Source organism: Bos javanicus, chromosome 8, assembly GCF_032452875.1.
Source record: "Bos javanicus breed banteng chromosome 8, ARS-OSU_banteng_1.0, whole genome shotgun sequence".
Taxonomy (NCBI): Eukaryota; Metazoa; Chordata; class Mammalia; order Artiodactyla; family Bovidae; genus Bos; species Bos javanicus.
Window position 1 is genome coordinate 2,337,378 of NC_083875.1, and position 6,318 is coordinate 2,343,695.

Consider the following 6,318-nt stretch of genomic DNA (forward strand, 5'->3'; position numbering starts at 1 on the left):
ATCGATATTACAAAGTCCAAAGTGATATCTCTACCTTTCTTGAAATCTTATGTTTCATTTCTGCTTTCCCCGTCCCGTTTTTAATATTATTGGTGCCCAGCAACCCACTCCAGTGTTCTTGCCTGGAGAATCCCAGGGACGGAGGAGCCTGGTGGGCTGCCGTCTATGGGTTCACACAGAGTCGGACACGACTGCAGCGACTTAGCAGCAGCAGCAGCGTTGCAGGTCTACCTCTTTTAACTCTTTCAATTTTTTTTTTTATTATTATTTTTTTTTTTAAAAATATGGAACGCTTCACGAATTTGCGTGTCATCCTTGCGCAGGGGCCATGCTAATCTTCTCTGTATCGTTCCAATTTTAGTATATGTGCTGCCGAAGCGAGCACTCAATTTTTTTTTTTAAAGAAAGTAATCTAGACCTGCCCACAGTGCAAGACTACAGTTTCTTACAGCACGCTTTTTTCACTCTTAATACACACATATATGCATACATATGTGTGTTTGTTTTACTCAGAATTCAAGATTTTGTGGGATTTGGAGTTCCTTATTCTCTATGTCTGCATAGTAACTTTTTAGTTTGCAGTCAATTATTCAATATTTGGCCTTTCTTCATAACATAGACAAAATCCAACAAGCTCGTCAAACTTAAGGAAAAACTCCTTATTTTTTTGGTGCTGAGGATGGTAATGAACTGGCCATTAAGGCACAGAAAGCAAGGCAAAACCCTGACTGCTCTCGGCTGGAAACAAATGATGAAGAGGCTTTCCTGCAGGAGGCATTTAGCTAAGCCCCCATCACCAGTGGCATTCAAGGGGCTGATTATGAAGGCTGGTTCCTGATGCCAGTGGTCACCGTGGCAACAAGGCTCCACTCCCACAGCTGAGAACACGTGTCCCCATGCCCACTGTCCTCGTGAGGAGAGATTACGCACAAGTTACTGAGTTCTTGAAAGTGACCTACTTCATTATTCCCCCAAGGCCATGTTTCTAAGGAGTTCACAGTAGGATTAAGGGCCTGATGAAAATCACAAAAAGGTCAGGTCTGTCCATCGTAGGACATTATCCTTTAAGGTGATGCTGAATCAGGTGAAGCCACTGCTTTTTAAATTTAGTACTTACCCAAATTGATTCTCACTCACTTTTCCTGGAATCTTACTTTTTCCTCATGAATGTTGACCTGTCCTCCCTAAGGGCACAAACCCAACCCCTCAGCGCTCTCTCTTGCCTCGGTGCCTGAGGTCATTCGTAAATGGCTTAGATTCCTCCTCATCACCTCATTATGTTCCCCAAGTCCTGTGAAAGTTATTACGGGTCTATTAACACCGTGTCTTTAAGACACAGTGTTCTCGTGTCTTCTCTGCACTTTCATGCCCCTGCCAGGCCTGGAGGTTTTGGCTTCAATTCTCTTGACCTTGTACTAGAGTTTCTGGGGTTGGAGCAGCTTGGGGGCCTCTGTGAGGGTTCAGTGGTTGTAACGGGGACCCCAGAGCCCTCAGTCAGGACCCCCCACTAAGTGCACAGGGATGAACAGTGAATTCTTAGTGTTAAATCCTGCTTAGAAGGAAGCTGGAATGATTTTTCTTGAATTCTAAGTCCATTTTCGGTTTCATTTCTGACAGAACTCTAGTTTTTCTTAGACCTCTGCCTGCTCCTCAAAGCACTATGGGAAGCTGTGAAAAGGGAAAGTGGCAAAGCAAAGTTTGAGCCAGAGGATTTACTTTTCAATTAAGTTTTAAACAACCTTATTTTACAGATGAAGACACTGAGGCTTAAAAGGAAAGTGGGGAGCTAGGATTTGAACCCAGAACTACCCAGCATGAAAGCTAGCTCTGCAATGGCCTCTGTTTTAACCTCCAACAATGTGCTGAGGCTGGGTCTGTTTATCTCAACATCACATCAGCCAGGCAGCTTAAGAATGACACTACACAGTGACTGTATCTTTATCTGAATAAACTCTGTGGGAGGTACTTTACACCAAATGTTTCAAATCTGTTCAACTTTTCTCACAAAGTCTTGTTTACTGGCTTTCAGAATCTAGGGAGAAAGTACAATTTTTGGTTTTGATTCTCTTAGAAAGGACAGATTTCTATTTATTTGGTTTCCAGGATTCTATTTGGACAGTTATTATATAAAAATGTAGTTATATGTAACTGCTAACTAAAATATTGAATCATTTCACCCAGCAATCCTGTAATAATTTAAAAAATTTGCCCGTTAAACAAGTGATTCATCATACATTCTGAATATAAAGAATTCAGACAACATGAGACACAGAGCAAAATACAAATGTCCCCTGTCATGACCATTTCATTAATTTCTGCCTGTCTCCAATGCCGGCACTGGAGCGGTATGGTGTTCACTCTTACAGCCCTTTCTCTTCACTCATTTAGGGGTTATGTGCATACACACATGCACACACCCCAGTTATTTATTCATGTTTTAAAAACTCAGCTAGACTAAGTTTCAGACGTGCTTTTTCTCACTTAATAGTACATCTTGAAACAAGGATGCCCTATCATTGCTTCTAGTCAACAGAGCATTGGCAGTCCTAGCCACAGCAATCAGACAAGAAAAACAAAAGGTATACAAATTGGAAGGGAAGAGGTAAAACTGTCATTATACTCAGATGACCTGACACTATACACAGAAAACCCTAAAGATTCTGCACAAAAACTCCTAGAACTGATAAACAAATTCAGCAATGTAGTAGGGTACAAGACTGATGTATGGAAATCTGTTACAACAATGAAACATCAGAAAGGGAATGTAAACAAGTCATTCCTTTTAAAATGCATCAAACAAAATTTAGGAATAAACCTGACCAAGGGAGTGAAAGACCCATATGCTGAGAACTATAAAGCACTAATAAGGGAAACTGAAGATGATTCAAAGAAGTGGAAAGATAGCCCATGCTCTTGGATTGGAAGAATTAGTGATGTTAAAATGAAAATACTAACCATAGCCATTTACAGATTTACTGTGATCCCATGACATTCTACACAGAACTGGAACAAATAATTCTAAGATTTTTTTGGAACAACAGAAGACGCAGAATTGCTAAAGGAATCCTGAGGAAAAAGAACCAAGCAAGGGGCACAGTGCTCCAATACTTCAGACAATATTACAAAGCTACAGTAAGCAAAACAGTGTTGACACAAGAACACATGGATCATTGGAACAGAACAGAGGGCCCAGAAATAAACTCACACATATATGCTCAATTAATCTTTGACAAAGGAGGCAAGACTATAACATAGAGAAAAGCGTCTCTTTAGCGAGTGGTGGTGGGAAAGCTGGACAGGTGCATGTAGATCAGTCAAGTTAGGACAAACACACACACCATATACAAAATAAACTCCAAAAGCCTCTAAAACTTAAATACAAGACCTTAAATACCTTAAAACTCCTAGAAGAGAACACAGGCGAGACAATCTTTGACATAAATTGCACTGATGTTTTCTTAGATCAGTCTCTCAGGGCAAAAGAAATAAAAGCAAAAATAAACAAATGGGACCTAATCAACTTTAAAAGCTTTTGCACAGCAAAGGGAACCATAAGCAAAATGAAAAGACAGTCTATGGAATCAAGAGAAAAATTTGCAAATGATGCAAGCATATGATAAGGGCTTAAGTTCCAAAATATACAAACAGCTTATACAACAAAAAGATGAACAACCCAACTGAAAAATGGGCAGAAGACCTAAACAGACCTTTCTCCAAAGAAGAAACACATATCGTCAATAGGCACATGAAAAGATGCTCAACATCGCCTATTACTAGAAAAATACAAATCAAAACTACAATAAGGTACCACCTCACACTGATCAGAATGGGCACCATTAAAAAGTCTACAAATAACAAGTGCTGGAGAGGGTGCAGAGAAAAGGGAGCCCTCCTACACTGTTGGTGGGAATGTACAATAGTAAACTGGAACAGCCACTGTGGAAAACAGCATGGAGACTTTCCAGAAAACTAAAAATAGAGCTGGTATATGATCCAGCAACCCCACTCCAGAGTATGTATCTGGAAAAACTATAATTCAAAAAGATACATGCACCCCTATGCTTATAGCAGTACTATTCACAACAGCCAAGACATGGAAACAAACTAAATGTTCATCGACAGGTACAAATGGATAAAGAAGATGCAGGATGTATGTATGTGTGTGTACAAACACTCAGTCACAAAAGCTAAACGATGCCATTTGCAGCAACACTGATGCCACCAGAGATTATCCTACTTAAGTGAAATATGTCAGAAACAGAAAGACAAATATGATATCACTTGTATGTGGAACCTAAAATACGACACAAATGAACCTATGAAATAAAAACATACTCATAACAGAGAACAACTTGTGGTTGCCAAGGGAAGAGAGGGTGGGGGTGATATCCAACACCTCTCTTGAAAGAAGCTTTTTGTGTAAACCTCATGGAACTGGAGTTCACACCTCAGAAACATAAAGGAGAATTTTTGGAGAAACATAATGCTGGGAGCGTTGGAAGATTGTGAAATCGATGTCATTTTATGAGAACAGACTGAAAACTGGCTTGTTTCTTTTACCAAATGTGCATGTAGCCCTACGGCTTGTGACTGACATTGGCATCAATGATGTGCTAAGTCACCTTAAAATATTCACCCAAACATTCTAGGTGCCCTACATAGAATGTGAGTCATCAAGCAATTCTGGTCCACACATGCTTCATTATATTAAATGTTACTACATACCAGGTGCTGCGGGGGACAGAGAGGTTTAGGACAATGCCCCAGAGCACAGGCAACTGCAGATCCAGCCAAGGAGAGAAGGCCACACCCAAGTGGTGCAGGAGCTCATCACACACTTGCTAAGTAAGAGAATGCATCCTCCATGCCTGCAGCTGACTCACATGGAGCAGACATTTGGTGAGAAGGAAAACCCACTTTGTGCAGGAGGGGAAATCAGAGCAGAGCTTGGCAGGATGGGAAGGATGGAGCAGCCAGGGGAGACCCTGGAATCCAGCAAGGCAGTGAGCATGGCCAGAGGAAAGTGAGGGAAAGGAAAACAGTCCCCAGCTGTTTATAACTTCCCGGACTCCAGCCACGCATGGTCTCACCAGGTCTTCACAGCACCCCAGCGAGTAATACTCTGCCTGTGTCTCAGATGGTGATGTGTGTGCTAGGTCACCTCTGTCATGTTAGACTCTTTGAAACCTTATGGACTGCAGCCTGCCAGGCTCCTCTGTTCACGTGACTGTCCAGGCAAGAATACTGGAGTGGGTGGCCATGCCCTCCTCCAAGGATTGAACCCACATCTCACGTCTCCTGCACTGGGTGGGTTCTTCACCTCCAGCGCTGCCTGGGAAGCCAGATGAGGATGCTGCGGTGTGGACTCAGGTTCCCTCACCTGTGCTTTTCCCACCACACATCCCCTCCATGACAGCCCAGAGGGGAGGGAGTGCTCTGGTGAACAGCATCCTCACTTGATAAATGATGAGATAGAAGCACAGGAATTCAAACGCATCTTCAAAGTGAAACAGCCAATTTGGGTCATGATCAGCTTACTCTGTTTGCCAAGCAGCACACTCTCATCTATAAATCCTCCTCACATTTAATAAATGTCAATGCACTTGGCCCTCTGTTAACTTGACTTATGAGGTTTTTATTTCCTCGTGGCAATTATCTCCAAAGTGATGAATTAACAACCCGGTCAGTGTGGGTCTGTGGCTGAGCAATTAGAGAAATGTGGTTCTTGCTAAAACCCTCCCTGGCTTGTGAGCTCCTGGAAAGAGAGTGCTTCACTGAATCAAATGCTCGTCAGTGCTGGCATTAACGGAAGGGTGGAAAGGCTTTGAGGAATTCTTATGACCATAGATTTTTGCTTAGTTCTTAATTGGCTTAAATATTATGCAGAGATGGGTGGACATCTGAGGCTCAAAGATGCTCAGAGGTTCACTGGAAGATGGGTTCTAGGATCCCTTACTCACTGCCTCACGGTTCATCTCTCTCTCATTTCAGGCCACTGACGGCTTCTGCTCTGGGAACCAAAGGCCTCTCCCTGGACTTCAGCTTATTCACAGCTTTACGTCTTTCGTTCTAACAACGTCTCTTCTTTGAGAACTTCAGACATACATCTTCTTCCTTGCTACTACGAACAACATTTTACATTAGCGCATGATTACACTTTCTATCTTTGCCATAGATGTTGCAAATGTTCCCTCCACACAGTCATTTGCTACCTTTGTTATTAAAATATGGCAATTTTTACATTTAATTTTTAATATATCTGGAATTTGTTTTGTTGTAATATAGGAATCTGGGCTTCCCTGGTGGCTCAGATGGTGA

The 6,318-nt window shown here is 41.9% G+C and overlaps 1 non-coding gene across 1 annotated transcript; it reads right to left on the minus strand.

The window, feature by feature from the left end:
• Nucleotides 1–278: 278 nt before the first annotated feature.
• On the minus strand, nt 279–385 carry LOC133253569 (U6 spliceosomal RNA). The gene has a single exon (XR_009738345.1). It is a non-coding gene; the product is annotated as a U6 spliceosomal RNA (small nuclear RNA).
• Nucleotides 386–6,318: the final 5,933 nt, after the last annotated feature.